Source organism: Delphinus delphis, chromosome 17 (assembly GCF_949987515.2).
Source record: "Delphinus delphis chromosome 17, mDelDel1.2, whole genome shotgun sequence".
In the NCBI taxonomy this organism is placed as follows: Eukaryota; Metazoa; Chordata; class Mammalia; order Artiodactyla; family Delphinidae; genus Delphinus; species Delphinus delphis.
Window position 1 is genome coordinate 17,009,423 of NC_082699.1, and position 23,590 is coordinate 17,033,012.

The 23,590-nt window shown below is 41.5% G+C and overlaps 1 protein-coding gene and 1 long non-coding RNA gene across 2 annotated transcripts in view; one reads left to right on the forward strand and one right to left on the reverse strand.

Annotated features, from left to right (window-relative positions):
- The window catches only part of KCNB2 (potassium voltage-gated channel subfamily B member 2), a 398,856-nt gene that overhangs the window by 233,595 nt on the left and 141,671 nt on the right, over nucleotides 1-23,590 (forward strand). The window lies entirely within an intron of this gene.
- Nucleotides 17,472-23,590, reverse strand: part of LOC132413061 (uncharacterized) — a 39,347-nt gene continuing 33,228 nt past the window's right edge. Inside the window, exons 2-3 of the long non-coding RNA XR_009516589.1 lie at nucleotides 22,689-22,746; nucleotides 17,472-17,590 (exon numbers count right to left, since the gene is read on the reverse strand). This is a non-coding gene — a long non-coding RNA (uncharacterized lncRNA). The remainder of the gene's footprint in view (nucleotides 17,591-22,688; nucleotides 22,747-23,590) is intronic.

Genomic DNA, 23,590 nt, shown 5'->3' on the forward strand with positions numbered 1-23,590 from the left:
ATTGGAACAGAGTCATTCGACTGAACTTAAACCCTGTGTCTGTCACGTACCAGCTATGTGATCTTGGGCAAGTTACTTCTTGAATTCAGCCCTTTCATCTGTAAAATTGGGGTAAGAGTAGCACCTACCTCGTAAAGCCATTGTGGGGATGACATGGGATAATCTGTCTAAAAGGCTTTGCTAGCCAATGCAAATTAAGTGCTCAATAAATGATCTCTGTTATTATTACAAGGGCCAGAGATATTTCTTGTTTCACTTCAGAAATCAATAAAGATGCCGTAAAAAAATTTTTTTAAATTAAAAAATTAAAAATAAAGATGCCGTCCACCGAAAATGATCATGTGTATTCAGCGTGCATAAAAGCTTATGAACTGAGTCCTTGGTCAAACCACACAACGATGCACATTTTCTTTAAACAACGTGCGTTAACTTCTGAGGAAATTGTACTGTTTTTAAATCCGTCCAAATGATATTTTTAAAACATTCCATTGTGATAAGAACTCAGCTACATTTGTTTATGATGACTTGCGTCTTGTTGAAGAAAAAGGCTCCCAGCCATTGGCTGAGAGATGTAACCAGAACTAGCTTTAGCTGAAGACGGTGGTTTCTCCAGAAAAGTCATCTGAGGCTGCAGTTACTACATGGGAGATGGACAGAAGCTGTGTAATTAAGGAAAGGATGCATTACCAAAAAGTTATGATGATAAAAAGGGGGAAGAGGATACGTAATTAACCTTTCCAACAGTTAACATCAGTGGTTACCTAAGCCTCTTTTCGCAAAACTGCTCATTTGAAGAACATCCAGTTTGGCTGTGACGTGTTCTTAAATATTTAATTCACCTGCCTGCAGATAAAGCGATTTCCTCTCTTTATTTTTTGTTGTTGTTGTTGCTGTCGTTGAGTCCTGCTTTTCACCACATCAGCGTTCAAAATTGTATTTTATTAAATGAGTTGATTTTTAAAGGAGCCGATTTTTTCCCTGGATTCTCTAGGTATAAACAAATACCTGATAAATATGAATTACGGGGAGGTCAGCCTAATGTTTTTGTATTATTGAAGTATGAGTGTGAGATGGGGAATTTTAAGTTCTCTGATAGCCAGGTCTCAGTGAGTGTGTGCTAGGACAGGACAGGCAGGGACAGAGCAGGGACAGAGACCAGGAAGACCTAGGGGTTAGGGTTAGGGCAAGTGCAAGCAGAGTGTGGTTGGAAGATTTGGTTTGAGGGCAGTCTAGCCATGGTCAAAAGTCAAGGTGTTCCAGGAACCAGGCAGAACAGACCATTTGATAGAATATTATAAAGAGAAAGCCTAAGCCCTGATATCTGAGAGGTAAGCATGTTTATCCAATCGTTACAGTCTTCAGGAAGGCCTAGGAGCAGAAAATGAAGCAGGTAAGTAGTTGGCGTCAGGAAGATCCCATGGCAGGCCACAGAGTCCCAGCCCAGAGGAGCAGAGTGCGGGATCAGGGCTTCAGTCCTTGAAGGGCTGGGACAAAAGCTAAGACCCCAGTTCCTGCTGAACCAGCCAGAGCATCAGTCAGGAAGTCAGAGGAGGAACTCAAGGACGTGGGCTAAGAAGAGGAGGCAAGACCAGGCACTGGGGTTCAAGGACTGAGCACGCTACGTTGCAAGGCCGATGCTTTGAGCCACTAAGGTACTGGCTAGAGGACCCTGACCAGACCAGCATTAGCCCAGATCTAGGGCAGGTTGCACCTGTAGGTAAGAGTCAGGGTTTCTCAGCTTTGGCACTATTGATCTTTTGGACCAGGTTCTCCTCTGTTGCGGGAGTTGTGCTGTGCATTGTAGGATGTATAGCAACATCCCTGGCCTCTAGTCATTAACGTCCAGTCATGACAATCAAAAATACCTCCAGCCATTGCTCAATGTTCTGCTCCCTATTGCCCAGGCCTGCCAACTGCTTCTATGTGCTCACCTATGTGGTGAAAATAGGCTGAGTTTTTGTTAGGGTGGAAGAAAGTATAATCTAATCAACTATAATTAATAGGTTGTCAGAGATCTTCATGAAATTCCAGAGAAAGCCCTGTTGAGGCTGTTGGTTCCTCCTGAGGAGAACATGATCCCGATTTTACCATTTGATTATTCACTCCTTTTATTAGCATGTATTACTTTACGGCGGCTCCAGAACTTCTCCATGGAAGGGGTGTATGTTACTTAGATGTTTTTTGATGTCACATGGCTTTCAGAGTACTGATGGAAATTGGGAAGAAAGGCCTAAACCTGCCCAGGCCATTCTCGGCAATATTAAGTCTTATTACTAGGGTATTTTCTGGGATGTTAGGTAAAAATCTTTCAACCTATCAAGGATTTTGAGCTGGTCAGTTTTCTCATTTGTTTTTCTGGAGTTTGTTCATTTTTGTAATTAATTTTGTACCTAAGACCTTTATAAGAACTTTAAAACTATGAAACTATATGCTAAAATATCTTTTTATGCTAACATTTATTGGAAGTATAAACCAAGTCACTCATTCATACCAAGGTTTGAGCTGTGGCTGACATGAGATACAATAATCAGTGAGAGATTCAGGAATCTGAAGTGGTAGATTATAAAGCTTCTGAAATTCTTAAAAGGAGTATTATGCAAGTCAGGTTGTTAGTTATACTAAATATTAGTGATAACAATAATTTAAAAATTACCAAGGGCTTATTATATGCTAGTGTACAAAGGGCTTTTACAGCATTTCTCATGAAATCCTTTATAACCCTATGAGATTATTGCTGTTATTATCCCCATTTTATAGGTAAGGAAACCAAGGCATGAAAAGTAACTGGCCTAAGGTCAGTCACAGGTTCAGTGGGTTGTGAAGTCAGCATTTTAGCCCAGGCAGTCTGACTACAAAGTCTGCACTCATCATGATTATACTGTTTTTATTATTTTATTATAATATATTATATTCTGTCCATTTTTCTTGTAGATGAACTAAAGGAGTTGTAGATGAACTATTTCTGCAGCCTTACTTTTCACTCTTTCGTTTCACTCTTTTTTTCATCTTCTGTCATTATAATTATGTATATAAAATAATCATTAATGTATATAGCATCAGGACTAAAGCTAGTAATACTGTATGGCATGTTTGAGACTTGCTAAGTGAGTAAATCTTAAAAGTTCTCATCACAAGAAAAAAAAAAATATTGTAACTCTGTATGTTGACAGATGTTAACTAGACTTACTATGGCACTCAATTCACAATATATACAAATATAGAATCATTATATTGTACACCTGAAATTAACATGTTATATTTCAGTTATATCTCAATGAAAAAATCATATTGAACATATAAATGAGAAAATTCTCATATCCTACTCTAAATCTGTATTTCCCTGAGTTATACTTGGCAGTGAGGGCAACAGCAAACTACAAATATAATAACGTGAGATATTAATAACAATGTCTACTATTAATTCACTCCTGTGCCTCCTATATAAAGACCTGTTGAAATCCTTCATGACTGTGACTCAGGGAATCCCCTCCCCCCTCTGCTGGGCTCTAGAGGCGGAGAGCAACCCAAACCCAGTTTGTCTTGGAAAGAGAAAGGGGAGTAGCCCATTAACAACTGGCCAAGCAGAAGCATTTAAGCAGCTGAGCTCACCATGTGGGAGAGCAATCAAGACATCAGAGATGCCAGCTCATCCCTAATGCTGTCACCAGCGTAGGGATCACACCTCACTTCCTGCCCTGAGCTCCAGACTACAAGTTCCCTGGGGCAGAGGGGCTCTTCACCTGCCTTCCTTGCCCTCTGTCCCCCTGGGGCAAAGAGGGGACAGGGAAGACAGTCAGCCCTCCCCTTCCTGGTCCCGGCCTTTCACAGCCTCCCTTTCCTCCCTGGAACAGTGTCTGAAAACGCAATCCTCCAGGGACTGGCCCCGGCCAACATCTGGAGGTGGTGGTGGACCCCAAAGAGAAGGAGAGTGTAGGCAATGTCGAAAAACCCTCAAATTCCAATGTTTAGAAGTACTGTGCATCCATGACCTGGCTAAAAGGAACGAAATTGGGTCATTTGTTGAGACATGGATGGACCTAGAGACTGTCATACAGAGTGAAGTAAGTCAGAAAGAGAAAAACAAATATATTAACGCATGTATGTGGAACCTAGAAAACTGGTACAGGTGAACCGGTTTGCAGGGCAGAAATTGAGACACAGATGTGGAGAACAAACGTATGGACATCGAGGGGGGAAAGAGCGGGGGGAAGTGGTGGTGGTGTGATGAATTGGGCAATTGGGATTGACATGTATACACTGATGTGTATAAAATGGATGACTAATAAGAACCTGCTGTATAAAAATAAAATAAAATAAAATTTTAAACTCAAAAAAAAAAAGTACTGTACATACAGAACAAAACCATCTGTGGCCAGATTGTGGCCCCAGGCTGCCAGTTTTTGACCTCTGTTAGAACTTCCCACCCTGAGAAGGCTCGAGGGATTCCTTCAGAACAGGAACAGTTTGACCTGACAGGAAACGTTGCTCTCGCTTCAATCACGAGACGTGTGCGTGTACTTTAAACGCATATTCTTTATTCTCCCTTTAAGTAAATAGATATTTGAAAAAGCCAGATGCGTGACTTTACAGCGTGACTCACAGTAAACAATCCGACGGCAATGCCCCTCAGCCTTGAAGCAAAAGCAGGAAACCGTTTTGCCTCCCTGCCTCCCTCCCCCCAGCCTTTTATTAATAAATCTGGGGCGGGGGGGGGGTTCGGTTGGGAGGACAGAAAGTAAGTGGCTGTATGAATGAGCTTTTAAAAAATGACCTACAGGTGAAAACAGCCAGGTAGCCTCATTTTACACTACAACATCCCAGGCTGTGCCCTTCTTTAGAAACCATTTAATTATCTCCTATGTTTTCAGAAACACGTTGCTCTTTATTCATCCTCGTGTCCTTATCTACATATGGTTGGTTTGTGTGGGCACTGGGATCTCAGGAGGATGTTATCAACTCCACTGGTGAACAGATTTGGCTTTTGCAACGTAGGACTCCTAGTTCACGGCATCTCATTTGTGTTTCTCTGATTGCCGCTCACAGGATCCTTTACAAACGTCTGCGGTGGGGTGGGAGGAGACTTGGGGGCTGGGCCTGAGGGAGATGAATATAACATGGCCAAGGACGGGTACTGGGCTGATAGTCGTGACATACAGTTCAGAAATCAACATGCATTAGTCCAACTCTGTAAATCAGGTCCAGGTCATGGAATCGGTTAAAGACCTGCAGAGGAAAGCTCATTAGGGAGGGAGGGCGTCTGCTACCTGCCCAGCCCCCCACTCGGTGACCTTGGACCTAATCTCTACATCTTCAGCTGGGAAATGAGAGGGGGTTGAATAACTTCTGAGGTTCCTTGCAGCTTTATCATTCCGCGACTCTCTGATTTGTGATTCTTTGTGTTACCGAACCAAACTTGGGTGCGCGTACCCGCGCACAGTAAAGCCAATCCGCTGACACCAGGTTATGGTGAAGGAAAATGCAGCATTTATTGCAGGGCAGCAAGCAAGGAGTCCAGGGCAGCTAGTGCTCAAAAGACCTAAATGCCGTGATGGGTTTCAGCAAAGCATCTTTAAAGCTCAGGTGAGGGAGGGGGTCTCAGGGCATGTGATCAGCTGGTACACAATTCTCTGGTTGATGGTGAGGTAACAGGGGTTAACATTATCAATCCTTAGGTGCCAGTAGGTCTGGGGTCTAGTGCTCATGGTCATCAAGTAGTTAATTTCTTCCATTTGGTGGTGGTTTTAACATCTCACTAGGGACTTCAGAGAGGAGCTAAAGCAGAAGATATGGGGGAGGGGTCTGCCCTAAGAAGGCCCCATAGGGTCTTGCTCAGTTACATTTGATCTCATGCTGTATGGGCTTTAAATGTAACGACACCAGAAAATTCACAGGAAATGTAGAATCATCTTAAACCCAAGAAGATAAATTCCTTTATTTAATGAAGTCTACGCTGCATCAGTGTTAGTTAATTCAAGTAGCATCTTCTCTCTTCCTCTGTTTGTGGTACACTGTGGTACCAATGACTCAAGCGCCTAGGGGCGAAATAGCACTACGTAAACATTAAGCTCAACAGACTGCTGAATAATATCCTATTTGCTGTCATTTGAGCCTTGCATATTTGCAAGGTGCTACTAAGTCGTGTTATTAATGTGTTTCATGTGGCACTTGGCAAATGAGAGGATGAAACTCTTAGATTGAGGAGGTATGGCAGGGGATGAATATTTCTTGACCCTCTTTGGAATTGGAAATGATGGAGATTATGAGAGAATTGAGCTGAGTCATCCAAGACACCCCCCTGGAGCGGGAAGTCAGCGGCCCATGCCTTCAATGTGTCTTCTTAGAAAAGGCACTGACATTGAGTGTCCCCTGGTTCTCAGTTTATAAAATTGGTCTTATAAAAAGTATTGTCCCAGAAACGTCAAGATGATTGGCCAGAGACAACCTGGAAAACTGCCCCCGTATAAGCAACCTAAGCCGCCCCTATCATGTGCAGCTCACCCCGAGTTCACCCAAGTGCTCTTCCACACGTACTTTGCTTCTAATAAACACTGTTTCTAGTTCAAAAAAAAAAAAGTATTGTCCCAGGTAATTCTTGCCACCATTTTTTAAAGAATTCCTAGAATCCCAGATTTTTAAAAAGTGATAAATGAATATACCTTATGGTTATATTAGAAATACTCTTAAAAATAGTGTATGTGTGTGTGCACACACACGCACACGTGCACACTTGCATGCTTAAAATATCTGCTTTATTCTTCATACTCAGGTTCAGTAGTCACAGTAGAAAAAGAGGACCTAGTATGTATGTAAGCTATTACGTATAGAATGGATAAACAACAAGGTCCTGCTGTATAGCACGGGGAACTATATTCAGTATCCTGAGATACATGACCTTCTGCTTGATTTTAAGACAAAAAAATTATACATGCAGCTCTTCCAAACAGTTGGCTTGTACAGTGTTTTCGGAGTTTATATATCTATTGATTTGTTATTGAGCATGTAATTTGTTACTTCTTCCAAAGAAAACTCCAACGCTGACCTTCTTTGAAGTCTTCTCTTACACTAAAAATCCTGTTATTTGAGACATCTGAAATAAAGTGGGCCTTTCCCCCTCCCCACTATCTTTTCTTTAGCACAGGATATCAGAAGTGCTACTGGTTCATGCTTTGTACTTATAAACTAACATTAGACTAAAAATGTATTGTCTAAAATAGCGTCTGTGAGAGTTAATAGCTCCTGTGGGTGGGCCATATGATAACTCTACCATCACTCTCTGTGTGATATTTATAATTATTAGTGTCTCCTTTCTAGCCAAGAGTTATATGGCTTAGTTTTCTAATTATGGGGACAAAGAATGAGTTTTCACACAGAGGTATTATTGTTTTTACTGCCCTGGAAAATGAAGATTTATGAAAAGAAACTAATTTCCATTGGCCTCTGGCTTCCTACCTGTCTTTTAGGTTCAGCTGTTACTTCACCACACTTGAAGGAGGGTAAGAATGCACATCTCTTTGTTTGGGGGATATTCAGTGGTAGCTAGATTCCATGTCTCCTTTCTCTAGAAATCATTCAGATTCAGTATAGTTTAAAATAACAAAGTAAGCTATTCAAATCCCAACCCAACTTTGTAGCCTAATTTCCTACTGGGTCACTTGGAAAGCCAAGTGTAGAGTTTGGCTGTCATCTTCCCTTTTAGACATAGCTGCCAATGCTACACGCAGAGCAGGTGATGGTTAGGAGCCAGGCAGTACCCAGCAGCCAATTATACGTAGTTGGATCGCTGAGCTCCCTGGTGATTTCCTCTGCCCCAGTCAGCGAGCACAGAATCTGCTGGAAAGTCTCCAGCACCCACTTGGCTTGTGGCTCTGTCATAGCCTCACTTATTGCTTTCCATGTGGAAGCCGATCAAGGCTTTGGCTCAGGAGGCTCAGGAAGAGAAAGGTGGGCTTTATCCTCAGCCTGCAAAGCAAAGGGTAATACATTTGCATCACTTCTGTATTCCACAGTCCTCCGTTAAATGAAGGCAGTGGTCTCTATTTGAAAGATACCCTTTTCAAAGAGGACTTCAAATGCATTGAGCACTTACTCTCTTCTGTTCGGAATCACTAGGGTTTAGAGTTTGTTTGTTTTGTTTTTTTAATTTTTACCGTCTTTATTGGAGTATAATTTCTTTACAATGGTGTGTTAGTTTCTGCTGTATAGCAAAGTGAATCAGCTATACATATACGTATATCCCCATATCTCCTCCCCCTTGCATCTCCCTCCCACCCTCCCTATCCCACCCCTCTAGGTGGTCACAAAGCACCGAGCTGATCTCCCTGTGCTATGCAGCTTACCACAATGTTCATTGCAGCTTTGTTTACAACAGCCAGGACATGGAAGCAACCTAAGTGCCCATTGACAGATGAATGGATAAAGAAGATGTGGCACAATACATACAATGGCTTTAGAGTTTTTGAGAGTCCTGTAGGTTGGTATAACTATTCCTTCTGTATCGACAAGGAAAATGGTTGCTCAAAAAAGTAAAATCATGTTTCTGAGGTCACAAAGCTGGGAAGTTGTGGCTCTAGGATTTGAATCAGAATCTCTCTCTCTCTCTCTCTCTTTTTAAACAGTACAGTTACATTTATGCATACATTCTTTGTGCCATTGATACAACTGTCATATAGGTTACATCTAAATATGCTATAAACTCTACCATACAGTGCTGTAATTTTGCTCTAAACCACCATATGTCTTTGCGAAACATAAAGAAAGGAATAAAGAAAAAAAAAGATAGCCTTTTCAACTCCCCCTAGTGCTGACCATAGGAACAAAAGATAAAATTCCAGGGCTTCCCTGGTGGCACAGTGGTTGAGAGTCCGCCTGCTGATGCAGGGGACACGGGTTCGTGTCCCGGTCCGGGAAGATCCCACATGCCGCGGGGCGGCTGGGCCCGTGAGCCATGGCCGCTGAGCCTGCGCGTCCGGAGCCTGTGCTCTGCAACGGGAGAGGCCACACACAGGACAGCTTCAACACAGAATGTTCCCGTTTCTCGGGATGAATAGCCGGGCAAGCTGGCATCTTTACTTCAGGCTGAACTAAAACCAGATTCCCTCCTGGCAGGAGTCTCTCGAGCCAGCTGCAAACTGCCTGATGCCCGAGCTCCCCAACGAGGACAAGAAAAAGAAGGTTTCGAAATACATTTGACGTGGTGCTCCAGTTCTGATCCCATTAATTTTCATGTACCTTTTCCAGAATTCAGTTCACAGATTTGACTTGAAAGTCGTCAGTGAATTTTATGGCTCTTAGAAAATCTTACCGTCTGGCTATAGAGCTCTTCTTTTTCAAAGCAGCTAGACAATTTCAGAATATAAAATTACAGGTAAATGAAGAAAAGGTGCCAGATCAGGACATGTAAAACAGCACTGACTGAATTATATAGAGGGGAACTGAAGCCTCATAGTCTTCTTCTCAGCTCAGCACAATATGGAATCTATGAGAGATGTATAAAAACGGACTGCGGCTTCCCAGCGACCCAGCGTTTCAATATCCTCCACTACTTTTGGGATGACGAGTTTAGTCTAAGGATGTTATTCAGATTTATCTAGCACCCTTCTTCCAATTACTGTGCACGATACTTGGGAGAGAGGATGGACCCACCCATTTATTCTGAGCAGTTACTGTGGACAAAGCTGCTGTGTCACTATAAATCAGAGTCCCTCTGTCTGAAATGGTATTTAATAGTGTCCAGAGCTGCAGGTGGAATCTCGTGGTTGCAACTCAGAGCCAGGAGCCAAATCTTTTGTGCTCCCCTGTCAGCCCAGACATGGTGACTTTATGCTGCAGCACCTGACCATCTGTATCCTCAGAGGGAATTGAAAATAAGAGGTAAATTTGACAAATAAAGACCAACATATCTGAAAGCTCCTGACACTGAAATCATTTCATTTTAAATTATAGGGTTAATGTATGTTTCCCATCTCAATTTGCATTATTTCTCTTCTATTTCTTTTATAAAATGACGGCAGACATCATTTAGCTACTGAAAAATGTTAATATTCTCAAGTAGAAAGAGATCTGTAGATTTAAAGCATTCAAGACCAAAGAGCTTCCCAAACGGGACTTCCCTGATGGTCCAGTGGTAAAGAATCCGCCTTCCAATGCAGGGTATGCAGGTTCGATTCCTGGTTGGAGGCCTAAGATCCCATATGCCATGGGGCCACTAAGCCCGTGCATCACAACTACTGAGCTTGTGCGCCTCAATGAGAGAGCCCTCATGCCTCAAGCTACAGAGCCCAAGCGCCCTGGAGCCCACGAGCCACAACTAGAGAGAGAAAACCCGCACACCACAACTTGAGAGAAACACGAAAAGATCCCGCATGCCTCAATAAAATCCCGTGTGCCGCAACTAAGACCTGACGCAGCCGAAAAAAATAAGGAAAATAAATAAATAAAATAACTCTTAAAAAAAAAAAGAGCTTCCCGAACTTGGGACCAGATTTTCATTCTGTTTCAATGTTTGATTTGTTCAAATTTCAAATCATTAAGAAATTCTCTGCAATTCAAAACTACAGTGAGGTATCACCTCACACCAGTCAGATGGCCATCATTAAACAGTCTACAAATAATAAATGCTGGAGAGGGTGTGGAGAAAAAGGAACCCTCCTTCACTGTTGGTGGGAATGTAAACTCGTGTAGCCACAATGGAGAACAGTGTGGTCCTTAAAAAACTAAAAATAGAACTACCATATGATCCTGCAATCCCACTCCTGGGCATATATCCGGAGAAAACTCTAATTCAGAAAGATACATGCACCCCAATGTTCATAGAAACACTGTTTACAGTAGCCAAGACATGTAAGCAACCTAAGTGTCCATCGACAGATGAATGGATAAAGAAGATGTGAGAGATATATAGATAGATAGATAGATAGATAGATAGATATAGATAAATATACATCTACACACACACACATATATATATAATGGAATATTACTCAGCCATAAAAAAAGAATGAAATAATACGATTTGTAGCAACAAGGATGGACCTAGAGATTATCATACTGAGTGAAGTAAGTCAGATAAAGACAAATATCATATCATATATGTGGGATCTAAAAAAAATAATACAGATGAACTTATTTACAAAACAGAAATAGACTCACAGACATAGAAAACAAACTCACAGTTACCAAAGGGGATAGCAGGGGGTGGGGCAGGTTAATTTAGGAGTTGGGGATTAACATACACACTACTGTATATAAAATAGATAAACAACAAGGACCTACTGTATAGCACAGGGAACTCTACTCAATATTTTATAATAACCTATAGTGGAAAAGAATCTGAAAAAGAATATATATATACGTATAACTGAATCACTTTGCTGTACACTTGAAGCTAACACAGCATTGTAAATTAACTGCACTTCAATTTAAAAAAAAAAGAAATTCTCTTTTTATTCCCCATCAGACTAAAATTTCTTGGTGATTAGCATCGTGTCTAAATCACATTAGAAAAGTCCCTTTCCAAACAGTATGTTGGTATAAGATGTCAAGAAATTTTTGATTGTACTTGCTCTCCATGTGTCAACTCATCATGTGTTACTAAGAATTCCAGGGCGATCCATTTAATTATTCGGATTTGATTGAAGATGAGACAGTGTGCAAGGAATGCCTTGTTGTTTCATTTTGGTTATCTAAACCTCTGAGAAGACCCCAAGCCAGGAGGGCTTTGCTATGACCCATGCTATTATGAGATGGCCATCCTTGTAAGTCATCCATCCTAAGTGGCTCTTCTCATCCACTCTTTCTGGATAACTCCCGAGTAAGACCTACTTCACTCAAGTAATTTTCTCAATATTTGTCTTGCTGGCTGGGGGTGAAGTTCAAGTTGAAGGTCAGCTTCATATTGAAAATATTCTGCTGACCATGGCAGAGTGTTTGAAGAGAGTATTTGGCTATTCACTGAAATTTTTCTCCCTCTGGGTCTTTTTTATTTTACTGCTGTACATTTGACCTTACTACAAGTTTTAGTTTGAGAATCCTTCAAGCAATTGTTATCATCATAACACAAGAAAGAGAATGATTTTACTATGCATAAGAATGGTCATGGGGCTTCCCTGGTGGCGCAGTGGTTGGGAGTCCGCCTGCCGATGCAGGGGACATGGGTTCGTGCCCCGGTCTGGGAGGATCCCACATGCCGCGGAGCGGCTGGGCCCGTGAGCCATGGCCGCTGAGCCTGCGCGTCCGGAGCCTGTGCTCCGCAATGGGAGAGGCCACAACAGTGAGAGGCCTGCGTACCGAAAAAAAAAGAATGGTCATGGATTCAGAGCTAATTATAGTTGTAAGAAACTTTAACATTTACCTTCTGCAGCACCGTCTGATGTGTGCATCTCCTGTACAACATAGATACGTCTGACTGATAATGTCCGGCATCATGTCTTACAGAACTCTTTCCTGCAATAGCTCAAAGGTTTTATGGGGATCTGTTTGTTCCAACTTTACAAAATAGTCAGGTCACCATTATTTCTATCCTCCTACAATGGATCCCAGCTTCTGCTTTCCACCCCTTCCCCCATAATTTATTCCCCACACAGCAACCATTGTGACCTTTTTAGACCATAAATCACTCCCCTCTTTACAGTGACTTCCTATGAAATCCAACTCTGTACCCTAGACGGCAGGGCCCTGCAAAACTGACCTTGGGCTCCCTCTCCAAACCCCTCTTCTCTCCTCTTCTCACTGTTCTTCAGACAAATCGCTCATCTCTCAGGTCCTTGAATAGTCAACTTTATTCCTACCTCAAAGCCCTCTGCTGGGAAGTCTCTTTCAAAGTTATCCAAGGAAATCCTTTGGTCTTTGTGGTGCAATGTTACCTCCTCAAAGAGGCTCTTGCTGCCCCACTATCTAAAGATGCCCACCCATGCCACATCCCCTAACTTTCTGTCCCATTCGTCTTTTTTGTTTTCTTTACAGGATCGATCACTACCAGAAGTTACTCCTTTGCTCCCACTCCTTAGGTGTAGGCTCCTAAGAGCAGGGACCTGTGTCTTGTTCACTGCTGTTAAGTCATGCACAGAGCAGTTTGGTCAAATGAGAAGTTACGGTCCAAGATTTTTATAAAACTTGCTTCCAGTCACACTATGAGTAGGAACAAACTCCTGTTTCTATGAATATACCATAATATTTCTGATTCCGTGACCTTGCTTATATGCTGTCCTTTCCCTGGAAGGTTGTCAGTCTTACGCATAAGTTCTAGCATCCTTTAAAACCAGTCCAGCTGCCCACCATTTTGGAAGCCTGCCGTTACCGCCTCAGGCTGGGTTATGCAACCAGTGCTAAGTACTCCTGTCGTCTCTACCATTGTTCTTAGCACGTTATTTTATAATTATTGATTTCGTGGCCAGGAAGTTCCAGGAGACCAGGATCTACTACAGGGAAGGGACTATTTAATTCATCTTAAATTTCCCAGCCCAGGGCATGCCATTAAGCACATGCGCAGTTCAGGTTTACTGAAGGAGACCAGAACCTTAAACTTCTGATTGTGGTTGACTGTATAGTCAAAATACATTGTGTGTTCTGCAGATGGAAGCCATCAATATTTTAGTCCACATTTTATCCCTTACAATTATTTAGTTAGACCTTCAGAGTTTAAAAAAAAAAACCCTCTATAATCCAAGGTCACTCGATTTAAACTGTTTTCAACACCAGGGGAATGTGGCTTGCAGTGATAATTTTCAAAATAATCTGAGGATTGCTAGGGATAATTTAAATGCACAGATAATCCCCAAACCTTACTGTAGAAATTAATTACTCCAAACATTTCATCAAAGGAGCTAACCAATGAGGAACTATATTGATACGAGTTTAAACTTCCTTACATTTCTCTTCCTAACAAAAATACGTGGGAGAAAGGGAGGGAAAAAGGGAATTATAAACAGCCCACATGCTGGATAATGAGCTCCTGAATAATTGAGAACTGCCTAAATTTGTGTTAGTCATTTTTTGCTGTTCCCTAGGACTGTCAAGTCCGTCCTGGGGGTGATGAGAGGCACTGAGGAAATAATAAAATGTGCCGTGCTCCTTTTTCTCCATTCTCAGGGAAGAAAATAACATTAATCCGGTTAACAATTCAGATAAAACCAGAAAGAAAATTGGCTCGGGTTTCACCGTGTTCCTTAATTGAAAAAAGTTTTATGCCCTAAGGGAAGACAATAGCATTTAATCAGGTATTTTTCTGACATTCTGTTTTACGTGATTAGAGGTACCTGCCATGAATAATAAGTCATTTGTTTTGTTGGAGCATTTCCAAAATTTCTGGTATATTGTCTTCTCAGGTAAAGTAACTTTGTCTCCTTAACCTATTTTCCTCTGGCAATGATTTAAACAGCTCATGGAACTTAATGTAGAAGATGTGATTCCTTCTTTCAGTAACTATTGAGCGCCTACTGTGTGTCAGCCGTGGCATTGAGTGCCAGATGAGAAACATCGTGGGGTTTATGTTTAATGAGACCTTTCCCCATAACCAGCATATTGAAAAGGGCAATGCCATTTTTAAATGAGTAAGTATTTCCATATCGAAATGTGGCTGGCAGACACAAAAAGGTCACTTGTTTTCTGCAAAAATAGAGTTGTTCGTAATTAATTCTGAAGGGGGGAAGAAAACCTGAAAACAAACGAAAGAGCAAGGAGGCTTTATTCACACCTTTACAGTTAGCACGCTTATGTTGATCTGTTTATAGAATCATAACTTATACTAGATTTTCATGTCAACTATGGTAAGCACAAAAATACTATTATAGTCTGATTTGACATAGCTGTTTTGTTTGAAATATATACACTCATCTCTGATGATACACAGGGCATGACATTTACCAAAATAAATCGTGTGTTATACAGATGGAAACCATTTATATATATACACACACACACATATATATTCATTTCATTACTAATAATGACTTATACATTTCATTACTAATACTTATTTAGTTAGAACTATAGAGTTTAAAAAAATCATTTTGCTCATGAATCCCTGTAATCCTTAAGGTGTTTTATGACAAATCTATTATTAGATACAATTTTAGAAGACTAAGATATAATGCATTGCTTATGAAAGGTTCTTCAGTGAGTGAGACCCTCTCAGGAAGAATACGCACATTTCAGAATCTCCCCCAAACCTTACTCTTATCCCCCTTGCCTGTGTAATCAGTGTTCAAACAACCATCCTAAAGCTCTGTGTAAGGCCAGACTGGCTGCAACATGAGATCTTTCTGGAACTGCAGGATTTTCCATGGGTCATAGCACCTTTTGCCATACGACTAGATCAACTCAGCTGTGGCTCAGCTCAGAAGCTGTGAATTAGCACCAAGTGTGGCTCTCTCCACACTGCCTGTGTTGGATTCTTTGCGCCGATTGTTTTATGTAATCAAACAATTCAGTTGGGCTTCCTCAGGGCCAGCATAACTTCAGGATATCTTCTGAGGGCCTAGATTTGCTTCATTCAGAGTATCTTAAACTGATTATGTATATCCTAAAATAAAAACTATCTTTAAGGAACTGGAATAAAAATGGGAGAGAATAACAGTCATTTGAGAAAAAGACTCTTAAAGCAGAACAGGCATCTCTTTTCCCATTTTTCTTTCACTATGAGCACATCTCCTAGGGCTCAGGGATGTAGTGTTTTATATAAATTCACAAGTGGAAGTGATAGTAGATCATTGCCTAAAGCTTATATTTTCTTGCTGCACGCTAGTACTTTCCACACTGATCATCTGCTAATGATAAACAAACCCATTCCATTTATGAAGTACTCATCATTTTTGCCTCTAATCATAGTTAGAAAATGAGTCTTACTTTCACTGACCTGTGAAGTAAACCATGAAATAAGCGCTTTGCCCAAAAACAGAAAGTCACTCCACGAAAGCACTGAGATTAAAACGTAGAATATGAAGTTTAAATAAATATAGTGCCATTTTTCAAAAATGCCAAGGGGGGTGGGGGAATGCATATCACTCCAGCAGAAGCTCTCCATCTACTCGATTTAACCAAGTAGCAGGTTAACCACCTTGATAACTAGGCAGATAATTCACCTGTTAGAAGCCTTCCATTCTCTTCTAACATAGCCTGACTGGTCCCAGAGCATACTGACAACTCAGGGCTAAGAGGATGCCCACTCACCTCCTCTTCCCTTGAGACCCTGGGTTCCATTACTAAGAGTCTGTTGTATTTGCTTCCCAACCTATTTATGCCATTTGAGGTTATTGTACTTATGCAACTTAATTCAACAGTATGTACATCTGTAAAATACAAGGACAATAAAAATGGGTTGCTGGGGACTTCCCTGGTGGCACAGTGGTTAACAATCTGCCTGCCAATGCAGGGGACCCAGGTTTGAGCCCTGGTCCGGGAAGATCCCACATGCCGTGGAGCAACTAAGCCCGTGTGCCACAACTACTGAGCCCGAGTGCCACAACTACTGCTGCCCGCGTGCCTAGAGCCTGTGCTCCACAACAAAGAGAAGCCACCACAATGAGAAGCCCGCGCACCACAACGAAGAGTAGCCCCCGCTCGCCACAACTAGAGAAAGCCCGCATGCAGCAACAAAGACCTAACGCAGCCAAAAGTAAATAAATAGATAGATAGATAGATAGATTTATTTTTTAAAAAGGTGGGTTGCTGCTTTTATGCAAACTAAAGTGAGTATTTAGAGAGATTCAGTAAGGGTGTGTGGCTTAAAAAAAAACAACTTTTGAATTAGGTGTGGGTATGGCAACTTTAAAAGATTGGGAAGAGGAGGAATATAAAAATCGAGACAGATCTTCACACAAATTGCGTAGCATGGGTCTTTCACTCCACTTTGAAAGAACGAAAACGAGATTGTCAATGTCGCATTTCAGACTATGGTCTATGGAAGGAAGATAATGCAGAATTCCAAGAGTCCGTATCAAAGAAATGATCAGGGCCTTGCTTTGTCTTCCTCCCAACCCAGTAAACTATTGGCAAATGAATGTACATTTTACATTAAAGTGGCATTTTAAATTATGTATTGTATTTTCTTACTAATTTTCTCACTTTAATTTTTTTTATTACCACTAACTACTATTCTTGCTCATGTCAGATAACATGGTGGTTGAGTACATAGGCTCTGAAGACAGACGTCCTGAATTCCAGATCTGACACTTCTTGTTGTCTGTGTCTTTGGGCAAGTTGCTTAACTATTCTGATCTTCCCTGTCCTCGTTTGTAAAATGATGATAATAATAGTATCCACTTCTTAAGTTTGTCAGGAGGATTTGGGAGATAATGCATATTAAGGACTTGGCAGAGTTAGTGTCCAGTAGCACAGTAAGCCCTTAACCAACAATACCAATTTATACATCTTTATTATTATAGCAAAAATTGTAAGCAAGGTGTTAGTCAGCTCAGCTCCCATAACAGAATACCACAGACTGGGTAACCTAAACAACAGAAATTTATTTTCTCAGAGTTCTCTGGAGGCTGGAAGTCCAAGATCAAGGTGTCAGCAGGGCTGGTTTCTGATGAGACCTCTCTTTCCTCGGCTTACGGATGGTGCCTTCTGACTGTGTCCTCACCCGGCCTTTTCTCTGTGTGTGCGTAGAGAGAGAGAGCTCTTATGTTCTTCCCCTTCTTATAAGGACGTCAGTCATATAGGGTTAGGGCCCCAGCCTTATGACCTCATTTAACCTTAACTACCGTGTCTCCAAATATTATCACACTGGGGGTTAGGGATTTAAGATGTGAATTTGGGGGCACACAATTCAGTCTATAACACCAGGTATATTTGTACCCTACTTAAAATGAATGGAACTTAGAAGTAGCTTTGGGATGCAGAAATGACCCATCATGTAGGATGAACCCCCAAAGAGAGAATATGTTTCAGTCCATAGTGATACAGATTCAGGAGAGAATCTTAGTTCCATCTTAGTTCCATGCCTAAATCTACTGATCCACTGTATGAAACTGCAGTTGTTCACTTCTTTTTTCTCTAGATCCACGTATAAGATTGAATTATAAATGAGCCCCTCATCTACTTGCTTCAAGAGGATCTATTAAAGACTAATAGATGCTAATTAGACTAATAGACTAATGACATTGCTCTCAATAGCTAGTCTGAGATTTCTTGATAAGATAAATATCAAGCAGCAAAAACAGACTTGTTCTTCTTAAAATTACATTCATTTGTTCTTCCATTCATTCATTAAAAAGGCAGTCAAAAATTACAAAATTCCAGCTATAAGTAAGTACTAGGGATATAATGTACAACATGATAAATATAATTACATTGCTGTATGTTATATATGAAAGTTAAGAGAGTAAATCCTAAGTGTTCTCATCACAAGGAAAAAAAAATTGTCTATTTCTTGAATTTTGTATCAGTATGAGATGATCGATGTTCACTAAACTTATTGTGGTCATCATTTCATGATATCTGTAAGTCAAATTATTATGCTATACACCTTAAACTTATACAGTGCTTTATGTCAATTATACTTCAGTAAAACTGGAGGGAAAAAAATTTCATTGATTATCTTCTATGTGCAAACACTAAGAGTTCAGAGCAAATAGTTCCTAGAGCATAAACTTAAAGTAGCTCACAGACCTTTGGAAAAGACAGACATGTAAATAAGTAATTATAATAAACCAGAAACACAGTACACAGTTTTTGTTGTAAGATTAACTGCCATGAAAATATAACAATAAATATCATTTATTGGGTGCTTACTATGATATTCCAGTTTCCATGCCAAGTGTTTTATATTCATTATCTCATCTAATATTTATAAAAATATTGAGTTAAGTACTGTTATTGTCAACATTTCATAGGTTTAGAGAGATTAGGTGTCTTGTCCAGTGGCTCATAGTTGTGGAGTATTAGAGCTCACGGGAGAACTCACCTGTGTCTAATTCCAGAGGACATTTCCATAACCACAGTCTGTGCTGCCTCTTTGCTCTGGGAGCACAAAGGAGGATATAAATCCCTCTGAGCCAGGGAATACTGAATAGAAGAGGTTAGTCCTGAGCTGAATCTTGAAGGATAAATAGAAACTGTCCAGTTGGAGGAGGAGGAGGAAGCAAGAAATGTAGGAAGGCTGAGTGAGAGACGTGAAGAAACACAGCTTACTCAGGAATGGAGAGCAGGACATTTATCAGGGAATGGCCCTTTGTGAGATCACTATGAGGACAAATGCTCAAGGACCTAGGAAGTCATGCTGTATCCTAAAGACAGCAAGGGACCCTGGAGATTTTTGAGCAGGAAGGTAATGCAAAATGAGATATGCTTTCCATTTTGTTAGGTGACTCTCATGAAGATATGTATGCTGGGCTGGTATAGCAGAGAGTTGCGGCATTTAGAGAAAAGAAGACCGGTTTACTACTACACTGGTCGAAGCAAGAGGTAGTATGGATCTAAACTTAGGAAGTAGGAGGAGAACTGGAATGTAGAAAGATATAGTTAAGAAATAGACTTGCCTGTAGTTTGTGGTCAATCAGATATGAGTCGAGTGATAAGACTGACTCCCAGGTTCCTAGCTCAAAGAATGGGGTGCAGATCTGTCCTCTGAGGCAAGAGAAGGAAAACAGGAGGAGGCATGGGATCAGGGGGAATGATGGAGTTCCACTGAGGATGACTTCCTTTGAGTTGCTTGCGGGATAACTAAGTGAATGTCACCTGCAGACAAACAGAAATGGAGTCTGGAGCTCTTAGGAAGATGTCAGGGCTGGAAGTGGGGATTTAGGAAGCTATCATCACATTCGTAGGCGACAGTTCAAGTCAAGGGAGCAGCTCAAGGAAAGAGAATCCACCCAGCTCAGCTCCCAGAGGAACCCAGAGTTGATGAAGACCCTGGGGAGGTCAGGAAGGCTGGAGAACCAGGAGAGAGGAGCATTCTGGAAGCCAGTAGAATTCAAGAGGGTAACAGGAGTCAATGCCACAGAGATTAAATAAGGAGGATCTCTTAAATATCCATTGAAGTTGATAATTAGGAGGTCACTGGTGACATTGCTGCAGTGGCTTCGGTGGAATGTGAGGACAAATGCCAAAAATGGTGGTGAGTAATGGAAGATGAGGAAATGGAAATATAAAGAATATATTTTCAAGAACTTGGGCACTGGGGGAAGGACAGTTCGGTGACAGTAGCCAGCAGGGAGGCAGGTTCAAGGGAGCTCTGGTGGGTTCTCCTGGTTACATCGAATGTTTCCAATCATATCCTAACTGTTAAGGATCAAACAGAATCTTAACTTTAAAGGCCTTTTACAAATTCCATGTAGACATTCTTTGCAAGTTTTTGCTTCATTTGCTAGTGATAAATAAAATTTGTTTGCACTTGACATTCATATATAAGATTTTCCTATGCTTACTGTATGTCCAGCTGATATAAAAGCCTTCCTAAAAATATCCGTCCTAAGGAGTATCAAAGTTAGCATGCTTTTATTATGCTTTTTCTGTCAATGTCAATTCAGATGTCTTACAAATATGTTAATGATCAGAATAAAGAAAACAGCCTACTGCACGTTTCCATGAATAAACAAAGACCAAGTAGAGGAAGAGAGAGTAACCAAATGACTCCTCCCAAAGATTTGCATGTTTGGGGCATTGAGAGGCGGAGATCACCAAAATCTGACTGAAATGTTCAGAGTAGTTAATAGGAGGCAAGATGCTGGAGACTCGATATGGAACCAAACAGGACCCTATGGGGCCTAGAACAGACCCCTCCCCATATCCTGTGCTTCAGTCCCTCTCTGAAGTACCTAGATAACAGGATCTGATGCACATTTCCTGAGTTGTTTTACAGATACTAAAACCCCCACCAAACGGAAGACATTAACTACTTGATGACCGTGAGCAGGTGGCCCCAGACCTACTGGAGCCTAAGGATTAATAATGTTAAACCCTGTGACACCACCCTCTTACCTCACCATCAGCCAATCAGAATTGCACACATACTGGGGCTCCCCTCCCTCACCCTGCCTTTAAAAATGCTTTGCTCGGGAAGAGATATGGGAATATATGTATATATAGAACTGATTCATTTTGTTGTGAAGCTGAAACTAACATACCATTGTAAAGCAATTATACTCCAATAAAGATGTTAAAAAAAAAAATAACAAGGGTTAATGAGGATGTAGGAAATTGGAGCCCTGTGCACTACTGGTGAGAATGTAAAATGGTATAGCCATTGTGCAAAATATCATGGTGGTTCCTCAAAATTAAAAGTCGGATTACCATATGGTCCAGTTCCACTTCTGGGTATATACCCAACATAACTGAAAGCAGGTTTTCCAAGATACTTTGTATACCTATGTTCATAGCAGCATTGTTCACAATAACTAAACTGTGGAAGCAACCCAACTGCCCACTGACAGATGAATAGATAAGCAAAACGGGGTGTATACACAACAGAATATTATTCAGCCTTAAAGAGGAAGTTCTGACACAGGCTACAACATGGATGAATCTTGAGGACATGATGCTAACCTACCAGTCACAGAAAGACAAATGCTGTCAATTCCACTTGTATGAGGCACCTAGAGTGGTCAAGTTCATACAGACAGAAAGTCGAATGATGGGCGCCAGGGGCTGGGGGTAGCGGTTGCTGGAGGGCAGAGAGTTCCAGTTTTTCCAGAAGAAAAGAGTTCTGGAGATTGGCTGCCGTACAACGTGAATCTCCTGAACGTTTCTAAAGTCTACACTCATAAGTGATACGATGATACAATTTTATGTGCATTTCACTACAAATAAAAACAAAACATGGACTTCCCTGGTGGCGCAGTGGTTAAGAATCCGCCTGCCAATGCAGGGGACACGGGTTCGAGCCCTGGTCTGGGAAGATCCCACATGCCGCGGAACAACTAAGCCCGTGCACCACAACTACTGAGCCTGCACTCTAGAACCTGCGAGCCACAGCTGCTGAAGCCCGTGTGCCACAACTACTGAAGTGCATGCACCTAGAGCCCATGCTCCGCAACAAGAGAAGCCACCACAGTGAGAAGCCCGTGCACCGCAACGAGGAGTAGCCCCTGCTCGCCGCAACTAGAGAAAGCCCACGCACAGCAACGAAGACCCAACGCAGCCAAAAATAAATAAATAAATTTAAAAATTAATTAAAAAAACTATTTAAAAAATAAAACACCAAACACACACACAAAAAAAAAATGCTTTGCTGCAGTAATTAACACAACATCGTAAATCCATTATGCTTCAATCAAAAATAATAATAAAAATAAATAAATAAAAATGCTTTGCTGAAACCTATCAGGGAGTTCAGGTGTTTTGAGCACGAGCTGCCCTGGACTCCTTGCTTGGCACCCTGCAGTAAACCCTACACTTCCCTTCATCACCACCCCATGTCAGTAGATTGGCTTTATTGTGCACGGGCAAGCAGGCCCAAGTTTGGTTTGGTAAGAGTTAGAGGCCCTTTCTTCTAAGTTTCAGACAGGAGAGGTCTGGAGTTCTAAGAAACAGGGATGAATATTTTCGCGTAGCATGTTCATCCTCAGGTTGGCTCTCAGTGGGCTGCTGAAGAGCTATAAGGAGCACCTCGGTCCAGGCTTCACTTACTCCTTCGTGGAAGACCATGGACTGGATGGGAAGGCCATCCTCAGTGGGAAAGGACACCCCTCTTCTTCATGGAATGCTGACTGATAATCATTTCAGAGCAGCCAACACATTCACGGATCTCTCACCTCCAATTTTCCTGGCTTGTTTACCTGTGCAGGAGGTACCTGGGTGATCCACACTTTCCTGCAAAGTGAGGACAAGGAAAGACTTAGAGTAAGATATTGAGATAACACCTTTTAGGGCTAAAAGTGAAATTTGTCCTAGCAAAACTCAATCGATAACAATAGATGTTTCAAACACTTCTTTTGCACTTACTGTGTGCCATGCCCCATCCTACCAATGCGTATATCTGCAATTCAGAGAGAGAAAAGAAAGAGAAAGAAAAAATCACCAGGCGTGCCCAGCACTTTACTTACACTACCCATGTTTACTCATGCTTACTGTAATAGTCCAATGAGGAAGTGTTATCATTCCTTTTTGTAGCAAAAGTCAATGAGACTGGAACTTCCCTGGTGGCACAGTGGTTAAGAATCCGCCTGCCAAAGCAGGGGACATGGGTTCGATCCCTGGTTCAGGAAGATCCCACATGCCGCGGAGCAGCTAAGCCCGTGCGCCACAACTACTAAGCCTGCGCTCTAGAGCCCGCGAGCCACAACTACTGAAGCCCGCGTGCCTAGAGGCCATACTCTCCGACAAGAGAAGCCACCCCAATGAGAAGCCTGCACACCAAAACAAAGAGTAGCCCCCGCTCGCCGCAACTAGAGAAAGCCCGCGCACAGTAAAGAAGACCCGTAGCAGCTATAAATAAATAAATAAATAAATTATTTTTTTAAAAAAAGTCAGTGAGGCTAAGAAAAGCCCAATAACTAGTCCAGGGTCACAGAGCTGGTAAATTGCAGAGTGTCACACTCAGCTCTTGCCTGAAGCCTGGTCTCTGTGTTGCCCCAGGCTGCCTTCTTGCGGCCAAAAACTTGAGCTAACAAAACCCCTCTGTCCCTCTCATAAATTGCACATTCCACATTTCTCT